This window comes from Zingiber officinale, chromosome 2A (assembly GCF_018446385.1).
Source record: "Zingiber officinale cultivar Zhangliang chromosome 2A, Zo_v1.1, whole genome shotgun sequence".
NCBI classification, from domain to species: domain Eukaryota; kingdom Viridiplantae; phylum Streptophyta; class Magnoliopsida; order Zingiberales; family Zingiberaceae; genus Zingiber; species Zingiber officinale.
Genome location: NC_055988.1, coordinates 106499937 through 106527360, shown reverse-complemented (window position 1 = coordinate 106527360; position 27424 = coordinate 106499937).

Here is a 27424-nt window from a genome sequence, read left to right as displayed (position 1 = left end):
GGGTGTCCCGGCGACGGCCCTCCGACACTCAAGTCAGGCGAGGAATAACAAAGAGGTGGCTTAGAAACAGAAGACTCGTGTACCTCCGGTGAAGAAATGGAGACCTTATATAGACCTCTCGAAGGAGCCTGGGCACGCTAATCAAAGCAATCACCTGCTTTCGACCATACCCAGGTATGGGTCTGTCAGAAGGGCATTCATAAGGCCATACCGCTACTGTATCAACCTCTCCATGATGTGACGGCTAGATCCTCTATCGTGAAATCTTATGTACGGCATAATCATTAGGCATGCCTTTGCTGACATCCCATATCCCGAGCGAATAGGCGTTCGGCTAACCTTGTATCCTCGCCCTTATCTTGGTGAGCGGACCACCGCTCGGCCCGGTTCGGGCGGACACCCCTTCGGTTCCGGGCAGACACTGGCGGAAACCCAAGCCTATGGTGGGTTATATCGCTCGCTTGGACACTCGCTCAACTTCTCGACCCTTACCCGCTTAGTGCCCTCCATCCCTCAGGACCCTTTGATAGGTCCCCATTCTCACGGATCACTTGCCTCCCTTCAAGTCTAGTCGAAGGAGGCGGTGAGTCTGGCCCGGCTGGACTATGTGTCCGAGCGGGCGGTCACCGCCGCTTATAATATCCCTTGAGCCGTTCGGCCCTTATGCCAAATTCAGCCGCTCGGCTCTTCGTTTTGAATGTCTTGGCGCTCCACGTAGATGTTTGCTTGTCTAAATCTTCTCGAAAATCACGCAAATCCTTTTCATTAAGTCGAAGCATGCGCGGTATGGGCGCATTAATTGCGCCTGGTGACAGAGCGCCACGTGGCTCTTCTCGCGTGGCGGTGATGATCCGTACGATGGGACGCCGATTGTTTTGAAATGGACGGCCCGATGACGTCCTTGTTTCTCGTGACCTGGATCGGACGATGGAGGCCAATCGACTTCGGCCGTATAAAGCCTTAGTCCTCTTCCTCTGCCGCATCTTTGCTCGTTCTTTGTCCTTCTGACTCCTCTGTTGCTGCGGCCTCCGGCGATCCAGTTCCCATTTTTCGGCGGCTATCCTCTCACCGGCGATCTTCTCCGCCCATCTCCTTCTTAGTGAGCCTTCTTTCCTCGCTTACCAGGTCTTTCCTAATCGTTTCACCTCTCTTTCGTTGCTATCCTTTTGTCTCTTCGAGATTGCGAGCTCTTCCGAACCCGCTAACCATGTTCACGGTCCATGGTATATGAGTATGGAAAGTAAATTTGACGAGGAGGGCGCTCGGCGTCTTGTTCGGACGTACGGGATCCCGGACGACCATGAAATAGTTATAGCCGACCCGACCGATCGGCCCCATAACCCGCCGATCGGTACCATTTGCTTTTTTCTAGACCAATTCCAGGGCGGCCTTAGATTTCCTACCCATCCATTTATTCTGGAAGTTTGTAATTATTTCCGCATCCCGCTAGGCCAACTTGTGCCGAATTCCTTTAGGCTGCTGAGTGGGGTGGTCGTCCTCTTTAGGCTGCATAGTATTCCACTTGACCCCAAAATATTCCACTTCTTCTTCTACCCCAAACAATCCGAGTTGGGCACCTTTATTTTCCAAAGTAGAATAGGCTTCAAATTTTTTGATAATATGCCCTCCAACAAGCACTGGAAGGAGTTTTCTTCTATATACGACTTCCCAGACATTCGAACTAAATGGCGGGCCGACCAGTAGGAGCTCAAATTCGAAGCAATCCACCTACCTTCATGAAGCTGGTTGTCCGGTCGGTACAAAATCGACCGATTGCTTCTCAAGGGGTGTTGTACATTTTTGGATTATCTCCGTTCGGGCCAATCTTCCCGCATGAGTAAGGACTCTTTACTCACGCCTTTTTGTCTAGCGATTTTAATTTTTTCTGCTGAAGTCATGTGGCGCTCCAAGGCTCTGATCATCCGAATTGAGCCGTGGAAATTGGCGGCTACCAAAAGAACTCGGCGGGGTCTAATCCCCCACGGCGGCTACAGAGAGGGGGCGGCATGAACAGCAGTTACTCCATCCGCTTCAAGCGGAGGTTGAGGCGGATCCCTTTCTCCTTGGAGTCCCTCAGTCGGAGATTCACCACGGGAAGTTCGGGTGGAAACGTCAAAGACCGACCTTCCGGACCAAAGGCGAACCCACGCGCCGATCAGGTCGCCGCGGATCGCACGCCATCGCAGATCGGGACCTCGGTGGCCTCGCCCACCGCACAGCCCTCTGCTCTCCTCCACTGACTCGTCGTCGCTTACGACGGTTGGGTGAAACTTCAACCATTGGGAGTCCTCGGGCCAGGCGTGAGGCGAGGAAGTGCGGTCGGCCACCCGACCGTCAAGACTACCCTCGATTCCCATCGGAGGAATATTTATTGTCTGCCGTCGGCCTTCAAGCCCTGTTCATGAGATGACCTTGAGGTCCGCTCACCAAGCTTTTGAGGACGCGAAGAGTGGCCCTCATGACGCCCAAGCAACTTGGTGATAACCACATGCAGCAGGCCACTCGGAGGTTCATTTTTCTTCTTGTGTCTGCCATTGTTTGGTTTCTGATTTTATTGTTTCCCTTACAGCATTGGGCCGAGCAAATCGCCACTAGCCATCGGCTGGCCGAGCTGGAGGATCTCATGGAAAAACTCCAAGTCTCGGGGGGTCCATCGGCCGAGCGGGAGAAACAAGCCCGTGAGGCCGAACAGAAGAAGGCCGCCGACCTGGCTACAGAGGTGGCTCGACTTGAAGGCCTGGTGAAGAAACGCGACGCAGACGTGAAGCGCGCCAGTAGCCAGAAGAAGCGGGCGATTGCTGATCTGGACAAGATGAAAGTTGAAGTCCGAGCCCTAGATCAGCAATCTAAGAATCTGGAAGCCCAGCTAGTTGCCGAACGGGATGGGCGCTCCGCTGAACGCACTAAAACGGAGGTGGACCAGAAAGTTCTCCAGGACTCGCTAATTGCCTCCCGAGCGACTTTCAAAATGTACAAGGAAGGGGAGCCGAGTCGCCTAGCAGCAGCGCGCCAAGAATACCTCCGCTCGGAGCGGTTCGGCGAAAAGTTCGGTGGCAACGTCTCCTCAACTTTCGCCGAGGCGGTCAAGGTCACCATGGCGTATTTGAAGAAGGGGGGGCACCTTCCTGCTGACCTGAGCATTCCCTCTCCAAATCTGGCGGCTATGATTGACGATATCCTGGACGCCTTTTTTAATTTTGAGGACCCGGAGTGAAGCGAGTTCTTCCCAGTACTTTCTGTATTTCATCTGCTGATGTAAAATTTTTGCATGTGCCGATCGGCGTAATTGTCTTCTTTTGTCTCTATTTTTGCTTGCCCTTCATTGCCGTTTTTTGTCTGTTTGGTGCTTATTCGTAGAATCAGTTAAGCTCCACGTGTTCCACACTAGACGACCGATCGGGTTAATCAGTTGACTTGTTTTCCTCGAAATCGTTTAGCGCTTGGCTATGCTGTTTGCATTCAGTGAATGCGAAGTATTGGCAAACTGATGGCCGATCGGACTTAATCAATTTAGTACTTGCGAACGCTCGTTATTTGGCGTCCTTAGTTTCGTCCAGTAAGCTCACAGTCGCGGGTTTGACTCTCGATCTTTAACGTCGGTGCTCGACGGCGCGGTTATTTATAGCCGGTCGGCGCGGCTCTACGGTTTAACGTCTGGGCTAGACGGTCTTCCGCTCGGACGTTTATAGACGCCGGCTCGTCTCTCGATCTTTAACGTCGGTGCTCGCGGCGTTATTATAGCGGTGCGGCTCTCGATTTTAACGCGGGCTCGTCGGTCTTACGCTCGGACGTTTATAGGCGGCTGCGTCTCGATCTTTAACGTCGATTGCTCGGAGCGGTTATTATAGCCGGCCGGGCTCTCGATTTTAACGGGGCTCGTCGGTCTTCCGCTCGGACGTTTATAGGCTCTGCTCTCGATCTTTAACGTCGGTGCTCGACGCGTTATTTATAGCCCGGTCGCGGCTCTCGATTTTAACGACGGGCTCGTCGGTCTTCCGCCGGACGTTTATACGGCTCATCTCTCGATCTTCGCGTCGGTGCTCGTAGCGGTTATTTATAGCCGGTTGGCGGCTCTCGATTTTTAACGACGGGCTCTTTGGTCTTCGCTCGGGCGTTTATAGCGCTGCCTCTCGATCTTTAACGTCGGTGCTCGATGGCGCGGTTATTTATAGCCGGTCGGTGCTCTCGATTTTTAATGCGGGGCTCGTCGGCTTCCGCTCGGGACGTTTATAGACGCCGGCTCCCTCGATCTTTAACGTCGGTGCTCGTCGGTTATTCCGCGGCTCTCGATTTTAACGACGGAGCTCATCGGCCTTCAAGGCTAACTCCTTACCAGGTCGAGCGACCTTGGCCTTCATAACTTATCTCGCGCTTGAACAGTCTTTGTGCCCGGCCGAACAGCATGGGTCATTTGCTTGCGAATCCAATCGGCTGGGAGGCCTTCGCTATTCGGGCACTTGGCTCGAATAATCCATATGCCCCTTTCACCCAGCTTGGAGAACGTACTCCTGGCCGAACGGTTTCACCGTCGAGCATTTGGCTCGGATAATTTACCTCCCGCCTACGGGGCCTTCGATCCTCGAGCTTGGCTCAACCCATTTACCTCCGGTTCGACTCGAGTGTTTAATGTCGCCGCTCGACCATTTGATGGAGCATAGCCGTTCGACGCAAATTTTTTATACCCTTGTATTTCATGATTTCATTCCTGCAGTCAAAGGGTACCGAAGAACGGAAATACACATAATGAATTACATTGGCACATCTTTCACCCAGCTCAGTATGGCTGGAGATGGTTAGCGCTCCATGATCATTCTAGTTGTCGTCCGTTTTCATCTTCAAAGTAATAGGCGCTCGATCAGAGCTTCTTGATGATCTTGAAGGGCCCAGCCCAGGGAGCTTCCAACTTGCTTACGTCGTCGATCGGCCTCACCTTCTTCCATACTAGGTCGCCGACCTAGAATGCTCTGGGAACTACTTGCCTGTTATAATTCTGCTTCATTCTTTACCGGTACGCCAATAACTGGACGACTGCTTTGGCTCGCGCCTCGTCTATCAAGTCTAGCTCCAGCTGCCTCCGCTCGGCGTTATCCGCATCGTACTGTTGGACCCGATCGGACTCTATTCCGATTTCAACAGGAATGACAGCCTCCCCTCCGTACACCAAGTGGAAAGGTGTGACACGCCCGGCACTTTATCTGGCCAACTTCCTCCCAAGTGGTCGAGCCGAGCGCGCAGAATACGGAGAATTTCCCGATTGGCTACTTCAGCTTGACCGTTGCTTTGGGGGTAAGCCACGGATGTAAAGTGTTGCTCGATGCCGTAGCTTTTGCACCACTCTTCTAGCACTTTCCCTGTGAATTGTCGTCCATTGTCGGAAACCAATCGGCGAGGGATACCGAAACTACAGATGATGTGTTGCCAGATGAATTTTTTGACCATCTGTTCGGTGATCCTGGCTAGTGGCTCGGCCTCCACCCACTTGGAAAAATAATCGACCGCCACCAGCAAAAATTTCCTCTGCCCGGTCGCCATCGGAAATGGACCCACAATATCCATTCCCCATTGATCGAACGGACATGAAACGGCTGATGTCTTCATCTCCTCTGCCGGTCGGTGCGAGAAGTTGTGATACTTCTGGCATGAAAGGCACGTAGATACTGTCCGAGCGGCGTCCATTTGTAAGGTCGGCCAAAAGTATCCAACTAGCAAAATCTTCTTGGCTAGTGATCGTCCGCCCGGATGTCCTCCGCACGATCCTTGATGTACCTCTTGGAGGATGTAAGCCGAGTCTTCCGAGTTCACACACTTCAACAGCGGGCGAGAGAAAGCCTTCTTGTAGAGCTGATCGCCGATGAGTGTGAACCGACCGGCCCTCCTCCTGAGCAGCTGGGCTTCATCCCGATCGGCAAGAGTGGTGCCTGAGCGCAAAAACTCCATGATGGGTGTTCTCCAGTCGTCCGGAAACATGAGGCCTTCCATCCGGTCAACATGTGCCACCAAAGATACTTGTTCAATTGGCTTCGGGATAATGACCGGCGTTATAGAACTTGCTAGTTTGGCCAACTCATCGGCTGCCTGGTTCTCCGTTCGGGGAATCTTCTGAATAAGAACCTCGTGGAAATTAGCTTTGAGTTTTTCAAAGGCCTCAGCGTAGAGTTTAAGCCGAGCGCTGTTGATTTCAAAGGTGCTGAGCGGCCAGCTGTGAATCTGAATAAAGTGTCACCCGACCGGCTCCCACATGTCGTCTTGCCTGAATCCGGCTATGAGGGCCTCATACTCTGCTTCATTGTTGGTAACTTTGTAATCCAGCCGGACGGATAAGTGCATCTTTTCTTCTTGGCGAGAGCAACAATATTCCAATCCCACTTCCGAGTGGAGTGGAAGACCCATCCACATATATTCTCCATGAGCTTCGGCTTTGGCTTTTGCACTTCGTCACAAAATCAGCCAAGGATTGCGCTTTGATCGCCGAGCGGGGCTGGTATTGGATGTCAAATTCACTTAGTTCTGTCGTCCATTTGATGAGCCGTCCGGACGCTTCGGATTCAACAGACTCTTCCTAGTGTCGTTCGTCCGGACAATGATGTTGTGAGCCAAGAAATATGGTCGGCGCAGCTAGAACCAAAGCAAAGGCCAACTTCTCGAGCCCGATGACGAGATTCAACATCTTTAAAATGTGGCTCAAAAATACACTGCTGCTCTTCGCCGTCAGCTCGCACCTACACTGATCTGAGCTCTCTCGGTTGATGACAGATAAATATAAAGTGACTCACCCCGATCGCTTGGCAATACAGTGAAGAATTGAGATATGTTTCAATTCTCCAACGCTCGGTCACATTCTTCATCCCACTGAAACTTAGTAGCTTGACAGGATCTTGAAGAATGGTAGGCTTTGGTCGGTTTTGGAGATGAATCTGGACAAAGCGGTTATCCGACCGGTCAACCACTGCACTTCCTGTATTTACGGAGGGGCATGTCTTGTAGAGCTTTCACTTTGCTTAGATTTGCTTCAATTCCCCGTTTGGTAACAATGTAACCAGGAAGCGTCCACTCTTCACTCCGAACATGCACTTGCTAGAATTGAGCTTGACTCCATACTTCCTCAGCATTCGGCAAGTTTCCTCAATATTTGTACAGAGATCAGCAACTCGGAGAGATTTGATCAAAATATCGTTAATGTATACCTCCATGTTTCAGTCGATCTGCCTCCAGAACACCTTATTCATCAACCAACGATAGGTGGCTCCAGCGTTCTTCAGCCCCAATGGCATATCATTGTAGCAGAAGGTCTCATCCATTGTGATGAAGTTGACATTTTCTTGATCTTCCCTGGCAATCGAAACCTAATGGTAGCCTTGATACGCATCCAGCATGCAAATCAACTCGCATCCTACCATGGAATCCACCATTTGATCGATGTGTGGCAACGAGTAGTAGTCTTTCAGGCAGACTTTGTTCAGGTCCCGAAAGTCGATGAGACTCTCATTGCCATCCGGCTTGGAGACTAATATCACGTTGACTAGCCAACTCAGGAATTGCATTTCACGGATGTGCTCGGATTATAGTAGCTTTTCCACCTCCGATAGGATGATCTGGTTCTACTCGGTGCTGAAATCTCTTTTCTTTTGCTTCACTGGCCTGGCGTCGAGTCGGACATGCAACTCATGCTGCGCTATGCTCGGCGAAATTCCCGGGAACTCATGTGTCACCCATGTGAAGACATCATGATTTTGCGTTGGATAGGCAATCAGTGTCTCCTTCTTCTCCTCACTCCGATCGGCGGCGATAAAAGTAGTGGCCTCCGATCAGCTCGGATGGATCTGAACCTCCTCTCATTAAATTAAAGCAAGAGGTTTTCTATAATGGCGTGTACCTCGATCGGGGCCTTCCGAGCGGCGAACAATTCTCACCATCTCTATACATCGAGCTGCCAGCTGTCGCCCTTCTTCTCTGTTGTCCACGGGAACTTGATCTTCCGATGGAAGGTTGAGACGACCGCTCGGAATTCGCTGAGGGTCGTCCCAAAATGACGTTGTAGGACGAAGGAGAGTCGACCACCACGAAGTTTATTGTCCTGGTCCTCCGAGCGGCTCTTCTCCAGTGAGGTAGCCAACCGGATCTGTCCGACCGGCACGATTGCGTTACCCGTGAACCCGTGAGAGCTGCGTTGTCATGGGTAGCGCTTTCGATCAATTTGCGGTGATCGACGCCTTCTTGAATATAATGTTGACCGAGCTCCCTGTGCCGACAAATATGCGGTGAATAGTATAATTTGCTATTATCACTTTAATGAGCAGAGCGTCGTCGTGGGGCACTTCTACTCCTTCTAAGTCTCCGGGCCCGAAAGTGATTTCCGGTCCACTTGCCCGCTCTTGGCTACAACCGACTGCGTGGATCTGTAGCTGCCGGACGCCTGCCTTTCTGGCTCGGTTGGAGTCTCCTCCGGTCGGCCCACCAGCAATAACGTTGATCTCGCCTCGGGAAGTATTGCTTCTATTTTCCTCTTCCCGAGCGGACGACCGGGATCGTTCTCTTGACGCTCGGCGATTCTCCTGCCTTGGAGATCGATGCCGATCGGGCGTCTGTTGATGTCGCCTCTCGGTGCGGGTCCGGTCGGCTTCATGGGTCCTTTGCCTCCTGTCGATGGAAGGAGACGCCGCCGCCGCCTTCCCGGACGATTAGCCACGTAGCCGACAATCCCTTGTGTTGTGCGTGTCCGTCCGGTGGAAGGAGCGAACATAGGGTCCATTTCTTCTTTGGCTTGCGCCGACTACTTCTTGTACTTGGGACCTTACACGAGGGAGCGGATTGCTTCGCCCTTGGTCCCCTACGTTGATGAGCGGCGTCTTGCTCCGTCTCGGCGAATAGGTGCTCGCGGCCGGTTGGAGTTTCCTTTTAAGCGGCTTGCGCTTCTTCCACGTTAATGTACTCGTTGGTTCGATGTAGCATGTGATCATAATCCCGGGGCGGCTTTCGGATGAGCGATCGGAAGAAATCTCCATCCACTAGGCCTTGTGTGAAGGCATTCATCATGGTTTCAGTGGCGTTGGAATGTCCATCGCCACTTGGTTGAATCACCGGATGTAAGCTCAAGCGATTCCGGGCCTCTTCTTGATGACGAGCACTTACGCTTGTTTTTGATAACGTCATTCGGGCGGTGGTGGAGGAAGGCCGTTCGGAAGTCCTTGAAGCTTGTGATGGATCCGTCCCGCCTCCGAAACCACCGTTGAGCCGATCCGAGAGAGTGGTAAGAAAGACTCCATCTGTGTATTGATGGAGGGTGTGGTGTTATCAAACTTACCGAGATGATCATCCGGGTCAGTTGTTCCATTGTACTCGCCGATCGTCGGATGCACGTAGTGCTTGGGCAGAGGGTCTCGTAGAATAACCTCCGAAAATTGGCGATTGATCCGCTCGGGAGATGAGTCCGCCGGGAGCTTTCCCTTTCGCCGTCTCGCCTAGGCATTTCGTCGAAGAAGATCCTCTATCTCTCCGAGCTGGTACGGCAGTGCGGAATAAGGCTCGATGGAATGCGACGGTGGTGGAGGTGCTTCCGCTCGGCCACCCGATACAGACGTTGCTTGTTGCTCCGGTCGTTCGGCTGCCGCTTTGTTTTTGCTCCACGAGTTTGGCGGCCCTTATCTCGACCAGGGCGTCCAACTCCTCTTGTGAGAGTGCCACGGTATGTATTCTTCCACCGCCCATTGCCTCTTTCGCCGATGCGTGTGCTCCATGACGGCGCCAAATTGATCATGTCCGAACCAGGGGTCAACGAACGCTGGGGATGTGGCGCTCCCTGCTAGATCCTCCGGTGCTCCGGCGAACCTGCAATAAAACCGGGCCGGGAGGGGTGTCCCGGCGACGGCCCTCCGACGCTCAAGTCAGGCGAGGAATAACAAAGAAGTGGCTTAGAAGCAGAAGACTCGTGTACCTCCGGTGAAGAAACGGAGACCTTATATAGACCTCTCCAAGGAGCACGGGCACGCCAATCAAAGCAATCACCTGCTGACCATACCCAGGTATGGGTCTGTCAGAAGGACTATGCCCAGATATGGGTCTGTCAGAAAGACGTCCATAAGGCCATACCGCTACTGTATCAACCTCTCCATGATGTGACGGCTAGATCCTCTATCGTGAAATCTTGTGTACGGCGAACGGACCACCCGCTCGGCCCTTCGGTTCCAGCCGGGCAGACACCCGCTCGGCCCTTCGGTTCCAGCCGGGCAGACACCTGCCTTGGCGTCGGAAACCTAAGCCTATGGCTGGGTTATATCTGGCTCCGCTTGGACCTGCTCAACTGCTCGACGCGGCCCTTACCCGCTTAGTCATCCCTCCATCTGTCCTCAGGCTGGGACCCTTCAGGAAGTGGGTCCCCCATTCTCACCGCCGGATCAAAATCAATCCGGGCGGCCAACCTTTGTGCAGATATAGAAAAAACCTTCTAGACGCTGAGGACGTACGGAGTCATGTTGAATCCCCAAAAGTGTATGTTCGGAGCAAGGAGCGGTCACTTTCTAGGATACATCATTACCGAGTGGGGTATAGAGGTGAATCCCAGCAAAGTGAAGACACTGCAGGACATGCCGCCTCCCAGAAACTTGAGGGAAGTGCAACGCCTTACAGGTCAGATAACGGCCTTGTCACGGTTCATCGCCAAAACGGTCGATCGAAGCTTGCCTTTCTTCAAGATTCTGCGTCAAGCCACCAAATTCCAGTGGGACAGAGAATGAGACCAGACATTTGAAGAATTAAAGGTTTATCTTAACTCTTTGCCTGTATTAGCTAAGCCCAACATTGGCGAGCCGCTCCGCATCTACTTATCCTCGACCGAGCATGCTGTAGGCTCGGCGTTAGTACGACAGGACGGCGAAGAACATCCCATGTATTTCCTGAGTCACATTCTAAAGGATGCTGAGTCCCGCTACACCAATCTCGAAAATCTTGCCTTCACACTAGTCCTCACCGCTCGGAGGCTTCAACCGTATTTCCTCGCGCACACGATACACGTCATGACGAATAGCCCTCTAGGGAGAGTTCTCCTCAACCCGGAGGCATCCGGACGGCTGATTAAGTGGATAACCAAGCTTAGTGAATTCGATATCCAGTACCAACCCCGCACGGTCATTAAGGCGCAATCACTGGCAGACTTCGTCACCGAAGTGTAGAATCCCGAGCCTGAAGCTTTATGGAGAGTATATGTAGATGGGTCATCCACTCGACTCGGGAGTGGTATTGGTATTCTATTGATCTCCCCTCAAAAAGAGCGGATGCATCTGTCCGTCCGGCTGGACTATCGGGCAACCAATAACAAAGCAGAATATGAAGCCCTCATAGCGGGATTGTAGGCCGCTCGGCATGTGGGAACGAGTCGAGTAATGATCTGCTCAGACTCTCAGCTTGCCGCTCAGCAGCTCTTAGGATCCTTCGATATAAACAACCCCAGACTGAGACTCTACGCGGAAGCTTTCGAAAGGCTCAAAACCAACTTTGGTGAGGTTGTCATACAGAAGATCCCCCGAGCGGAGAACCAGGCGGTAGATGAATTGGCCAAACTTGCAAGTTCAGTAACGCCGATCGCATCCAACAAACGATTGATCATGTAGCCTTAGTGGCTCACATTGACAGAATGGAGGGCCTCACGTTCCCGAGCGACTGGAGGGCGGTCCTAATGGAATTTTTACGATCAGGAGCTACCCCATCCGATCGGGAAGAGACCCAGTTGCTAAGAAGGAGAGTCGGACGGTTCACCCTCATTGGGGATCAGCTTTACAAAAAGGCTTTTTCCAGACTGCTCCTGAAATGTGTCAACCCGAAAGATGCAGAGTACATTTTACAGGAAGTACATCAAGGAGCCTGCGGAGGGCATCTGGGCGGTCGCTCACTGGCGAGAAAGATTCTGCCGGCTGGGTACTTTTGGCCGACCCTCCAAGAAGATGCCGCTCGGACCGTCGCCACTTGCCTTTCCTGTCAAAAATATCACAACTCCACCCACCGACCCACTGAGGAGATGAAGGCATCTACAGTATCCTGCCCGTTCGACCAGTGGAGCATAGATATTGTGGGATCTTTCCCGATGGCGACCGGGCAACGGAAGTTTTTACTTGTGGCGGTGGACTACTTCTCCAAATGGGTCGAGTCTGAGCCATTGGCGAAAATAACCGAGCAGATGGTTAAGAAGTTCATTTGGCATCACATAATATGTCGGTTCAGCTTTCCACGTCGGCTCGTGTCCGACAATGGACAGTAGTTCGTCGAACAGCAGCTTCGAGAATGGTGCGAGGGGTATGGTATTCAGCAACACTTCACCTTGGTAGCCTATCCGCAAATAAACGGGCAGGCCAAGGTCGCCAATTGGGAGATCCTTCGGATTCTTCGAGTTCGGCTCGACCATGTTGGTGGCAGCTGGGCAGATGAACTCCCAGGTGTGTTATGAGCGATTCGCACTACCCCTAAGGAGGGAACGGGGGTCACGCCTTTCCACTTGGTGTACGGAGGAAAAGCTGTCGTTCCCATTGAGGTCGGAGTAGAATCCGATCGGGTGCAACAGTACAACGCGAGTAACACCGAGCGGAGGCAGCTGGAGCTGGACTTCATAGACGAGGCACGATCCAAAGAAGTCGTCCGGCTAATGGCGTACCGGCAGAGAATAAAGTAGAAATACAACAGGCGAGTAATTCCTAGGGCATTCCAGGTCGGCGACCTTGTATGGAAGAAAGTAAAGCTAGTCGACGATGTGAGCAAGCTGGAGGCTCCCTGGGCCGGGCCCTTCAAGGTTGTCGAAAAGCTCCGATCGGGTGCCTATTACCTTGAAGACGAAGATGAACGGCAGCTAAAGCGACCATGGAGCGCTAACCATCTCCAGCCGTACCGAGCTGGTTGAAAGGTCCGCCAATGTAATTCATTAAGTGTATTTCCGTCCTTCGGTATCCTTTGATCACAGGAAGGAATTCATGAAACACAAGGGTATAACCAGTTTTCACCGAACGGCTACACTCCATCAAACCGTCGAGCGGCGACGTTAAACTCTAGAGTCGGACCGGCGACTATAAATCCCCCGGCTTGAAGATCATTGAGCGGCGACGTTAAACTCTAGAGTCGGACCGACGACTATAAACCCCCCAGCTTGAAGACCGTCAAGCGGCGACGTTAAACTCTAGAGTCGGACCGGCGACTATAAACCCTCCGGCTTGAAGACCGTCGAGCGGTGACGTTAAATTCTAGAGTCAGACCGGCGACTATAAACCCCGGCGATGTTTCAGGTGCAACCTGAAAGTAGAACCCTAAAAAGGTTCCCGTAGTTCATCTGGCTTCTGTGATGAATATACCTTTCATCTGATTCAATTGTACGTCACAGCGGCTTGAGGACCGTTGAGCGGCGATGTTAAACTCTAGAGTCGGTCCGGCGACTATAAACCCCCCGGCCTACAGTCCGCCGAGCGATGACTATAAAGCTACGCCTTGGCATCACTTCAATCTGACATATGCCCAATGGAAAATGGGTACTCACTTGTCGAACAGCAGCTCGAAGATCAAAAGGAGGTTCTCACGGATTTGATAGTGATCAAGGAAACAGATAGCTCGCTCGGATACGCACCGATAGAAACAAACAGTGAAAGGCCAAAAATTCCTTAACCAAAATAGGTTGAATGGCAAGTACATGCAGGGAAAGAGGCCAAACGGCCAGTACATATCCATGACTTACTCTAGATAACCAAAAATCTCATCTAGAATCGTGGTGAGCAGCTCGGCATGATCACGGACGGGGATGGTGAAATCCTCAGGGAGCCGACCCTTTGTCTTTAGATAATCAGCCGTGGCTGTGATGGCCAACTCGAATGCATGGACGAGCCGAGCGCAAGCTTTTTCAACAAATTTCTCCGAGCGGATGTAGTTCTGCTGCATGATAGTAAATCGGCTCGGCTCGGCCTCCTGATATTCTTGGAGAGTAGCTCGGGAAGCCTCCAGCGTGTCTTGAAGGGTCTTCAAGTCAGCCTGGAGAGCGATCACCTCCGCCGAGCGGCCAGCCTTCTCGGCGGTAAGAAGATCAGTCAACTCCTTGACCTTCTGCTCGAGCGCTCGGGCCTTGACATTCTTTGCCTCTAAGTCGGTGACGGCCCTATTCTTCCTGGAGGTAGCCAAGTTAATCTTTTTGTTGTAAGTCTTCACTTAGGCCTCGAGCCGGTTTACCATAGTTTGCAGGCCCGAAAATTTGTGTCGCTCGGCCCCTAGCAGTTTGTTGGTCTTATCCAGGTCGGCCTTCAGCTCGGCATAAGAAGGACCTTGAAGGGGAGCCCCACCAGAAACTTTGAGTTTTTTGAACTCCTCCTCCAAAGACGCCAGGCGTTCGCATACCGCTATGCTCTCCACCCAGTACTGCAACTAGGTCAGAAGGGAAAAAAAGTCAGTACCAAACGGAGATGAAAAAATGAAGGTTACGGTAAGAGTTACCCCAATGGCTTATTGCATATGGTTGTTGCCGAGCAACCCCGGGGGCATCAGGGCAATACGAGCCCGAGCGTCCTCCCAGACCTTCGCCGGTGGTCCCCTGATGGTTATTTAGTGCTCGAGGCTCATCGTCCGGTCGACCGCCTACACATATTCCTCCGTCGGTAGGTGGAGTATGGCTTTGATCGTCTTGTGCTCGCCCAGTGCGGACTGAGCAGACGCTGTAGGGGCAGGGGACTGAGCAGACGTTGTAGGGCAGACGTTGTAGTATCCCCAATTCATCATTTCTTCAAGCTATAATAAGTTTCATTAAAAATAGCGCAATATGATCTTTTCTTTGTGACTAATCGATCTGAAAAAAAATGTTAATATTTTAATCAACAAACAATATATGATAACTATAAAACTAACATTTACACCGTTGTAACTATACTGGATGAATGATTTAGAACCTCCGCAATGATTATATAGGAGTTTTCCTCGATTTTCAGCATTTATTGCAGATCATTTCTACCACATAAAATTTTGTATAAATAAAATAATAATTATAGGATAAATTATTAAATTTTAATATAAATAAGACATTTATTATAGAATAGGTTACCTGAGATGTCTCAGGGGGTGTTTGGTTCTTTCCTAGGAATAGGAATCGGAATGGGAATCATTGTATTGTGGAATGGGAATGGGTATGAGCATGGATATCACTCTTAAAAGTAATGTTTGGTTAGTTGTATATCTTCTATCGGAATAAATCAAAGTTTCCTTTTTTACCCTTAAAGGAAAATAAGAGAAAAAATTAGATGTGAGAGAAAGATGAATGTGAGAGAAAAATATGATGAAAGAGAATGATGAGAGAGAAAGTATTATGAGAGAGAAAGTGTGATAAGAAAGAATGAAGAGAGAGAAAGTGTGATGAGAGAAAATGAAAAAAGAGAGTGTGATTGGAGAGAGCATGATGAGAGAAAATATGATGTGAGAGAAAGTATGATAGGAGAGGATGAAGAGAGAGAAAATATAATGAGAAAAAATGAGAAGAGAGTGTGATGAGAGAAATTGAGGAGAGAGAAAGTATGATGAGAGAGAAAGTGTGTTGAGGAAAAAAGGAGTAAGTGTGATAAGAGAGATTGAGAAGAGAGAAAGTATGATGAGAGAGAAAGTGTGTTGAGGAAAAAAGGAGGAAGTGTGATAAGAGAGATTGAGGAGAAAGAAAGTATGATGAGAGAAAAAGTGTGATGAGAAAAAAGAGAAAAGAGAGTGTGATGGGAGAGATTGAGGAGAGAGAAAGTGTGATGAGGAACAAAAGAAGGAAGAGAGTGTGATGGAAGAGATTGAGGAGAGAGAAAGTATGATGAGAGAGAAAGTGTAATAAGAAAAAAAGATGAAAGAGAGTGTGATAGGAGAGATTAAGGAGAGAGAAAGTGTGTGATAAAATGATGAGAGAGAAAATATAATGAGAGAGAATAAGGAGAGATAAGTGATATGAAAGAAAAAATAAATAAATATATTTTGATATTTGATATTAATGGAGAAAATTTTAGTTTTAAGTCAAGGGTATTTTTGGAATAAGAGAATATTTTGATTGATGAAAATAGGGTAATGACTCATTGAAGGGGAGTTACATGGGAATGAGTCATTACCCAATTTCAAGGATTCATTCCCTTATTTGTATTTCTATTCCTATAATCCAAACATTAACAATGGGAATCAATGATTCTCATTCCCATTCCCCACTCCTATTACCCTAAACCAAACGCCCCCTCATATTCAAACAGAACACAAATGTAGTCTCAATCATCCTAAGTCTCACAGAACTCAATCGAAATATACTGTCGGCGCTCATCAGGAGGAAAGTATGATAACTTGTTATAATGATTATGTATTTTAATTTTATTATCTCTATATTGTGCACTCGTCAGTCGGAGAATTTATAATCTACTTAGTAATTAAAAGACGCATCGAGACTACCATGAATAACTCACAATCCATCAAAAATAAAATGTACATGCATGATAAACGTACATAAATAAATAAGGTGGGCGACTTGTGTTCCACTTGATAAACAAGTACTGTGTTTATGTAAAATAAATGTAAATGACCTAAGATCTATTCAATGAAAATAACTATCTTTTGTAAAATAGTCGAAGCCCACACATGCACAAAAAAGACTTAAGATCCTTTCCAAAAGCGATGGCAAAACACTGTTTAAGTAATTTATCTTACTAATCTGGATAAAGCTCAAAATTATATTGCGTTATAAAAATTATATATTATCATACTTCACTTTAATGTACATCTAAGGATTGACAACATCGTGAGCGAAAAAAATTCTATAAATATCTTAAACCGTTGACTAAATATAATATTTATCGGTGTAATATCTTATAAAAAAAATTAAATTAAATTTTTACTAGGGATAGTTCATTACAGTAGTTTGTTACTGATTTTCGAGCGTCACATATGTGTTGCACTACTGTACTATGAATCTGACGCACCTTTATCAAGTTCAATTTATTGGTCTGAGACACTAATTTATAGTATTTATATATTGTGTTACACTTATAATGTGTATACATTATGGCTAGTTTTATTTATATATTCAGGCATAAAAATCACGTAACTCATTCATTATTATAGAAAAAGATTGGAGCATAGATAGAGCTAAACTGAAGCTTTATACTGTAAATATTGTATTTATTATCATATCAATTTAATATCAGTGATAATATAGTCTCATTCAAAGCGTGAAATCGAAATTCTTTAGTGTAAGTGATGCATTTATGATCTTGTTAATTTAGTTTGAATAATCACGTAACTTTTTCACAGCACGCGCGGAGCTGATAATATAATTAATTTATTATTTTATTAATTAACATAGTAAATTATATAATTTAATTCATCTTAGCTTTTAAAAGGGAACAAGTAAAATAGATATACAATTAGGAACAGAACAGCTAATATAGGAGAAAATTCCAAAGCAATAAAAACTAGGAATAAGGTCATAAATGATTTTATTTTTAACAACTTTATGATATCTACTTTCTTAAGTTTAATCATCTATAAAATATAAGGTAAATATAATAAAACAAGCTTGGTATGAAGAAATCTGCGTCCCATCGACGGCCACAACACCTTCATATTAGATCCATATCTTATAAATTCGATATATATCACGATGCAAATATGTAAAGAGCTACTATGCCGACTGTGAAGTGACTAAGTGCTGAGTCGCTGGCTGAGAGGGGAGTCGTGTGAATATAACTTATAAATTCGATATATATTTAATTTGGAAGTCAAGTGGATTATCACCTGCCCTTTATTTGAAATAGTCTTCCACCCCTCCACTATGACTGAGGATATGATGGTATTCCTACCCCCAATCCTCCGAACCTGCTATTTTGGTTTGTTTCTTTGTGCATTGAAGGTTTTGGATTAAGGATGGGCATAATGGTCCACAAGTTATTTTATTGAAGACTTATTTATAAAGGAGATGATGGATCTGTATTTAGTCATTTAGTTAATGACTTCAACGCTTTCTTTTGGCATTTAGATAATTGAGTTGCCCAAGAAGTTCAGTCAAGTTGTACCTATTGTTGTGGAAATGAAGCAAGTATTCTGTCAGGTTATGCCCATTCTTTGGTAGTCATTCATTTATAACTTATATAAGCTTATGAAACTTTTACCTGGTTGCCTAGCCTTTTGATTTTTGGTTGTAAATTATAAATATGATATACTAGCTCGTCTATTTGATTGCAGTCTTTTCACAACAGTAAGGGATTCTCTTGGCTGAATCTCGGATGGTATGTTATATCAGTTTCATCTACTCCAAGCAAGGTACATATGCATTTCTATCACAAATTGCCTCAGCGTTGGCTAACTTTTATGCTCACTGAAATTGTTAGATGCATATAAGCTATGCAATTTTTTTTTCAAGGTACATAAAGTTATGGACCCTTGCAAGACTGTTCTTAGAGGTTTACAGAGTAAAGATATACCAGAGGGATTTAGATAAGGTCAGTGAACATTTTTCTAGCTTGCTATTTTAGGTGTTAGTTTCATTTGTCACCTGCAAAGTGAATTTATAAATTAACAGCTTGCCAATGTTCAGATTTGATATGCTGAGCGACGCTTTGTGCGTGACCGTGAGCGACGCGTAGACGTGACGTTTTCAGCTCGATTTCGCTACAAATAAAATATTCCATTTATTCTCTCTTCCCTTCCGCCTTCTATTCAAAACTTCAACGTGGGAAATTTCCCAAATTAAAATCTCCCTCGCCGCTCTCTCTCGCTCCCTCCGTCTCCGTCGTCCATTGAACCTCACGCTCCCGCCAGGAAAGTTTCACCGACGTCTTCAATCTCACAGCTGCTGTGAGAGCTTACCACCTCTTTCCATTCCCAATGGTAATTCGTTTTATTTTAATTTGTTATTCTACACCATTATAGCGTACATATATTAGAAGGATTAATGCTATGCTATAATGTGCAGGGACGAAGCCGGCTACAAACGCTTGCAGGCTACAGCCACGTCTGTGCGTTAGCTGCTACACGTTGTAGCAGCTACAAACGTGAAGCAACCACTTGGTAAGCCATTTATTTGGTAGCTATATTTTCTAGCAGATATTATCCCTATAAATATTTTATTTCATGTATATCAACTTGGTAAAAAATTATTTAAAATTATTTTTTAAAGATGTAGCGCCTTTACTTTGCTTCTAAACATTGCAGCAGCTATTTCGCAGCAAACTGTGTTCGTAGCTGCTACAACTTATAGCAGCTAACTTGGAATGGTAGTCGTAGAAGATAGGAAGGATTTATGCTACGACGTGAAATGCAAAGTCGATGCCTGCTACAACCACCTTCATCCACTTGGACTTCCCTTAGCCGCTACAAATTGTAGTAGCTACATGGAGAGTTACCTGCTACAATGTGTAGCAGTTAACTATCGACTATTAACTGCTACACCTTGTAGCAGCTAACTCTCCATGTAACTGCTACAACTTCTAGCAACCGCTTGGTAAGTCATTTTTTTAGTAGCTATATTTTCTAGCAGAGATTAACCCTAAAAATATTTTTGTAGCAGTATATCAACTTGCTAAAAAATTATTTAAAATTATTTATGCTGCTGCAGCGCCTTTGCTTTGCTGCTACACGTTGTAGTAGCTACTTCGACTAATAACTGCTACACCTTGTAGCAGCTAAATTTCCATGTAGTTGCTACAACTTGTAGCAGCTAACTTGTTAAGTCGTTTTTTAGTAGCTATATTTTCTAGTAGAGATTAACCTTAAAATTTTTTTTGTAGTTATATATCAACTTGCTAAAAAATTACTTATGCTGCTGCACCTTTGCTTTGCTGCTACACGTTGTAGCAGCTACTTCGACTAATAACTGCTACACCTTATAGCAACAAACTTTCCATGTAGTTGCTACAACTTATAACGGCTAACTTGTTAACTCGTTTTTTAGTAGCTATATTTTCTAGAAGAGATTAACCCTAAAAATCTTTTTGTAGCATGTATATCAACTTGCTAATAAATTATTTAAAATTATTTATGTTGCTGCAACACCTTTGCTTTGCTGCTACATGTTGTAGCAGCTACTTCGACTAATAACTGCTATACCTTGTAGCAGCTAACTTTCCATGTAGATGCTACAACTTGTAGCACCTAACTTGTTAAGTCGGTTTTTTAGTAGCTATATTTTCTAGCAGAGATTAATCCTAAAAAATTTTTGTAGTTGTATATCAACTTGATAAAAAATTATTTAAAATTATTTATGCTGCTGCAACACCTTTGCTTTTCTGCTACATGTTGTAGCAACTACTTCGACTAATAACTGGTACACCTTGTAGCAGCTAACTTTCCATGTAGCTGCTACAACTTGTAGCAGCTAATTTGGAATGTTAGCTGCTACAACGATGTAACGGCTCTTTCTTCGTTTATGCTTCAACAAGATGTTACTCTGCATTTTCAACCAATAATAGATCATAGCAATCTCAGTTTTTTATTTAAATCAATTAAATGATGTTCTTCACGTTGTAGAAGCAACTGCAACACATTGAAGCAGCTAGTCGTCAGAAGTGCTACACGTTGTACCAGCTAACAGTCCAAATAACCTTTTCTTACCAATTACCTTTTTACAATTATTGTGCAAATATATATACTGTGCAATTACATTTTTACCCTTATCGCCTAAAGTTTTAACCCTTAAACTTGTCGTATAACATATTTCGAAAGAATTTCATTGATAGTTGATCGGTGCGCCCCACGGTGTCATCATCAATCAACCTCACTGCGACAACTTATTTCTCATCCAAAGCTTCGCCTCCATCGTAAGTATTGTGTTAGGGTTTAAAGTTTTGATTCCTCTCGTTGTGTGTAGGGGTTTGCATTTTTAGGGTTTTGATTCGTCTCCTAGCTGCTACAATGGGATTTAATGTTTTTAGGTCTTTAATGATTGAGGGTTTACTTTGAGCGAATCGAGGTTTTAAAAAAAAGTTTATCTTTCCTGTCGCAACTCCTGTCACTTAGCTGTTACAACGTAGTTAAACCCTATTGATTGATACAACGTAGTTAAACCATACAACCCCGATTGGCTTCTCATTATTGTAGCAACTACTTGACCCTAACTGCTATAATGTGATCAGTACCTATATTGTATCATCTACTAATCACGTTGTACTACCTAGGAGAAATTATAGACATTGTAGTGTATAATATTATGGTATAAAAATAACAGTGTAATGTATTTGTTTGACAAAATTAAATGGCGAGCCAAAGAACTTCTGCTTCCCGTGCATATCGTAAGAGAGTGTACTGGAAAAGTAATTACCCTCACTTCAAGGGTTTTATATCATCACTACACATAAACAACCGGCAGATAGAGTTGATCAATGGAATCTCATTTGCTTGGGCAGTAGCCATGCCTGAAATTGCAAATATTCAAAGCCTTATACAAAATATGTTTGACAATTGGGATGTTCAAGCCAGATGTTTTATCTTTCATAATAAAGAGATTAGCTTCACTAGGAAAGATGTTTCATTGATTCTTGGACTCCCAGACCAAGGCGATGAAGTAAATTTATAGCAACATGCAGCCACCACCCCACTATTTCTTCAACACTTCAATAATGTAGAGTGTACACAGAAGGAACTAGAGAACAAGATGATCAACCTCAGCAAACAATCTCCATCTGATGAATCCGATACTCTCTTTTGCCAATTTTTAATATTGTTTTTCTTTGTTTCTGTTTTATATCAGTTTCATCTACTCCAAGCAAGGTACATATGCATTTCTATCACAAATTGCCTCAGCGTTGGCTAACTTTTATGCTCACTGAAATTGTTAGATGCATATAAGCTATGCGATTTTTTTTTTCAAGGTACATAAAGTTGTGGGCGCTTGCAAGATTGTTCTTAGAGGTTTACAAAGTAAAGATATCCGAGAGGGATTTAGATCAGGTCAGTGAACTGTTAGGATGTATACAAAAAGCCTAACTTTTGGTATGAACATTTATTTAGAAATAAGAATCACAATGGTCAAATGTTTGTATTTATGTTAAATGTAGTTGTCCATTTAGTTTATATTGTAGATAACATGGTGTGTGGTGTCACACACAGAAGATCATGTTATCAATTCCTTATAAATTATAAAAAGTAGCTTACGACCAAGATGGAAAGGGACAAACCATTAGAATGGTCGTAGTGTAATTTGGTATTAGTTTATCTTGACTATAAAATTACACTAGTACACTATGAGTGTATTGAGTAGGACCATTTGAGGAAGTTTCTTTTTATACTGACTACATAAAAGAATAATCCTCTGTTATCATTGAAGTACATGCTCTTAATCCTAATATAATAACAAACACGTATATTTAGTATCTATCTCTTTAATTTCTCAATGGGTGAGATTTGGTTCGATAAATCAATAGGCCCGATAAGTTAGGAGATAATATCATTTATATAGTGTGTTGTTCATTATAGAAGGAAACTGTGTCCTAGTGAGCTAGGTTGATAATGTCCCCAAGAGGAGCTCATAAGGATTGTCATGTAAATCCTGTAGATAGACTTAGTCCGGCATGACAATAAGGTTGAGTGATACTACTCTTGGAGCTAGATATTAATTAAGTAAGTTGTCAGTAACTTACTTAATTAGTGGACATTCAATATCTTAAATACAGGGAGATTAATGCACTCATGATAAGAAGGAGCCCATAATGTAATATGAGATTGGTGCGATAGTTCAATAATAACTCTTTAGTGGTATGAGTTATTATTAATGAACTTGAGTTGGATGTTCGGGGTGAACACGGGAAGCTCAAGTTCATCGGGAGACCAAAACTAATTCCTCCTCTCGGTCCCTATTGTAGCTTCTATAAAACCTTGTATCCACTAAAGTCCACTTTTTATCCAAGTAATGGGTCGGACACAACCTTGCTTAGTGCAAGGGGGCCGGCCAAGCATTGATTTGGAGCTCAAGTAGTGGTCGGCCAAGCCATGCTTAGTGTCCAAGCATGGGGCCGACCACATAGGACGAAAGAAAGATTTTATTTTTGTAAAAATCTTTCCTTTTTTAGTCATTCATAGAAGGGATTTAAAAGAGAAATTTTAATTATAAAATTTCCTTTTATAGACATCCACATGGTTTTAAAAAGAGAGTTTTAAATTTTAATCTTTCCTTTTATAGCTATCTACAAAAGATTAAAGAGAGATTTTAAACTTGTTAAAATCTTTCCTTATTTGTAGTGTTTAAAAGAGAGATTTTAATTTTGATAAAACTTTCCTTTTTTAACCATATTTTAAAAGGAGAAGTTTTAATTAATCTTTCCTTTTTGTAGTTGTCTACAATGTTTAAAGGAGAGAGATTCATTTTAAAACTTTCTTTTTGTTGCCATAGACAATAGGAAATTTAAAATAGAGAGATTTTAATTGTTATTAAAAGTTTCTTCTTTATTAAAAAAGAGAGATTTTAATTGTTATTAAAATTTCCTTCTTTGTAGACATCATAGACTAAAAGGAAGTTTTAATTTTTTGTTGTAAAAATTTCCTTTTTAATGACCATGATGTGGCCGACCATATTAAAGGAATAAAAGGAAGTTTTTATTAGACTTTCCTTTTTTGCCTTGAGCAAGGATTATAAAAGAGAGGGAGGGGGTGCCTTCATGAAAACAACCTAGGCTTTCTCCTCTTTTTTTTCTTCTAAGTGTGGTCGGCCCCCTTCTTCCTTTCTTCTTCCTTAGGCTGGCGGCACCTACTCTTCTTCTCTTCTTTTTATTCTTTCTAAGGTTGGCACCTATTTCCTTGGTGGCCGAAACTTGAAAGAATAGTAGAAGATCTTGGTGGCCGGCTACTTGGAGTGGAAGAAGAAGATAAGGAAATTTTCTATTTTGGCATCCCTTGATGGCTCAAGAGTCTTGGAGAAGAAGAAGTGGTTCCGGTGGAATTCATCTTGGTAGATCGTCGCACACACAACGTCCAAGAGAAAGAGAGGAATACAATAGAAGATCAAGAGGTCATTAGCTACAAAGAAAGGTATAACTAACTAATTGTTTCCGCATCATGTTAGTTAGTTCATATTCTTTGTTTTGATCTTAAAATACCAAACACAAGAGGTCAACGATTTTAGGAATCGATTTATGTTTCGATTTTTGTGCTCTTTTGTTTTTTCAATCTTGTGATTCGATTGTTCTTAGTGGTTAAACCTAGGGTTACTGTAGGGAGGTTAAATATTTAATTTCTTTGAAAGGCTTTGTCTAGACAGTGGTGGATGATCCATACCCAAGAAGGCCTAGTGCCTCACCACGTTTGTCCTGGGAGCCAATCTTTGAAATTGATATTTGATCAACTTTATAACATGGGTCTGACTTGGATAAATAGTGTTAAGTTCCGCTTGCGATCCAAATCTAAACCTCTAAGAACAGATAAGTTAAACTTAGAATCAATAGTGTTAAGTTCCGCTTGCGATTCAAGTTTAACTTCTAAAGAACACATGGTAGCTAGGAAAGGTTCAGACCTTGTACAAAATTTTTGTACAGTGGAACCAGTAAATATTTCAAGTAGCAACCAATAAGAACATTTTTCTAGCTTGCTATTTTAGGTGTTAGTTTCATTTGTCACCTGCAAAGTGAATTTATAAATTAACAGCTTGCCAATATATATATATATATTTGATATGCTGAACGACACTTTGTGTGTGACCGTGAGCGACGCGTAGACATGACATTGCCAGCTCGATTTCGCTACAAATAAAATATTCCATTTATTCTCTCTTCCTTTCTGCCTTCTATTTAAAACTTTAACGTGGGAAATTTTTCAAATTAAAATCTCCCTCGCCGCTCTCTCTCTCTTGCTCCCTCCATCTCCGTCGTCCATCGTCCGTTGAACCTCGCACTCTCGCCAGGAAAGTTTCACCGACGTCTTCAATCTCACAGCTGTTGTGAGAACTTATCACCTCTCTCTATTCCCAATGATAATTCGTTTCATTTTAATTTGTTATTCCACACCATTATAGCGTACATATATTATAAGGATTAATGTTATGCTATAATGTGCAAGGATGACTCTGGCTGCAAACGCCTGCAGGGTACAACCACGTCTGCGCGTTAGCTGCTACACGTAGCAGCTACAAACGTGAAGCAACCACTTGGTAAGCCGTTTATTTGGTAGCTATATTTTCTAGCAGATATTACCCCTATAAATATTTTATTTCATGTATATCAACTTGGTAAAAAATTATTTAAAATTATTTTTTAAAGATCCAGCATCTTTGCTTCGTTTCTAAACGTTTCAGCAACTACTTCGCAGCAAACTGTCTTCGTAGTTGCTACAACTTATAGCATCTAACTTGGAATGGTAGTAATAAAAGGTAGGAAGGATTTATTCTACGATGTGCAATGCAAGGCCGATGCCTGCTACAATCGCTTGCAGCCACTTGGACTTTCCTTTGCCGCTACAAGTTATAGTAGCTACTTGGAGAGTTAGCTGCTACAACGTGCAGCAGTTAACTATCGACTATTAACTGCTACACCTTGTAGCAGCTAACTCTCCATGTAGCTGCTACAACTTCTAGCAACCGCTTGGTAAGTCATTTTTTTAGTAGCTATATTTTCTATTAGGATGTATACTAAAATCCTAGCTTTTTGTATGAACATTTATTTTGAAATGAGAATCACATTGGTCAAATGTCTGCATTTAGTTAAATGCAGTTGTCTATTTAATTTATATTATAGATAATATGATGTGTGGTGTCACATAGAAGATCATGTTATCAGTTCCTTATAAATTATAAATAATAGCTCACAACCAAGATGGATTGAGACAACCTATTGGAATGGTTGTAGTGTAATTTGGTATTAGTTTATCTTGACTATAAAATTACACTAGTACACTATGTGTGTATTGAGTAGGACCATTTAAGGTTGTTCCTTTTATACTGACTACATAAAAGAACAGAACTTCTGTTATTATGGATGTGCGTACTCTTAATCCTGATATAATAACAAGCACATATACTTAATATTTATTTCTTTAATTTATCAATGGGTGAGATTTATTCGTTAAATCAATAGGCTCGATAAGTTGGGAAATAATATTATTTATATGGTGTGTTGTTGATTATAGAAGGAAACTATGTCCTAGTTATCGATGTTGATGATGTCCCCTTGAGGAGCTCATAAGGATTGTCATGTAAACCCTGCAGGTGGACTTAGTCCGACATGACAATGAAGTTGAGCGGTACTACTCTTGGAGCTAGATATTAATTAAGTGAATTGTCAGTAACTCATTTAATTAATTGACATTCGATATCTTAAACACAGAGAGATTAATGCACTCATGATAAGGAGCTCATAATATAATATGAGATTGGTGAGGTAATTCAATAATAACTCTTTAGTGGTATGAGTTATTATTGATGAACTTGAGTTGGGTGTTCGGGTCGAACACAAGAAGCTCAAGTTCATCAGAAGACCAAAACCAATTCTTCTTCTAGGTCCTTGTTGTAGCCTCTTTATTAAAAGCCCCGTATCTACCCAAAGCTCAGCTTCTTACCCAAGCTAGAGGTCGGCCACATCCTTGCTTGGTGCCCAAGCAAGGGACCGACCATTAAAAGAAGAAAAAGGATGTTTTTTTTTTATTAAAATTAAATTTTTTATAAAATCTTTCCTTTTATAGCCATCTATAAAGGGATTTAAAAGAGATATTTTAATTTTAAAATCTTTCCTTTTTTGAAGCCATCCACATGGTTTTAAAAGAGAGTTTTAAATTTTAAAATCTTTCTTTAAAAGAGAGATTTTAATTTTGTTGAAACTTTCTTTTTTTGTAACCATGATTTAAAAGAGAGATTTTAATTTTAAAATCTTTCTTTTTTTTATAGCCATTTATAATGTTTTAAAAGGAGATTTTAATTTTAAAACTTTCATTTTGTAGCTATCCAAAATAGAAAATTTAAAAGAGAGATTTTAATTAATTGTTAAAATCTTTCCTTTTTAGCCATTACCAAGGGGAAGAAGAAGAGGAGGAGAGGATACAACAGTCTCCCTTTTCTTTTTTGCTCCCTTAGGGTCGGCGGCACATTAAGGGTTGGAAAATCCTTGGTGGTCGGTTGCTTGGAGGGGAAGAAGAAGAGAAGGAGGTTTCCTATTTTGGCATCCCTTGGTGGCCGAAACTTGTAAGCAAAGAAGGAGCTTGGGTGGTGTTGTCTTGGTAGATCATCGCTCACACGACGTCCAAGAAGAGGAGAGAAATACAATAGAAGATCAAGAGGTCTTTAAGCTACAGAGAAAGGTATAACTAGTTATTTGTTTCCACTGCATAATTAGTTTGTGTTCTTTGTATAGATCCTGAAATACCAACATAAGAGGCTATCGATTTTGTGTTTCTATTGTAGTCTCTGTAGTTAAACCTAGGGTTATTGTAAGAAGGCTAAATATTCAATTTCTTTAAAAGGCTTTGTCTAGGAAATGGTGGATGATCTCATACCCAA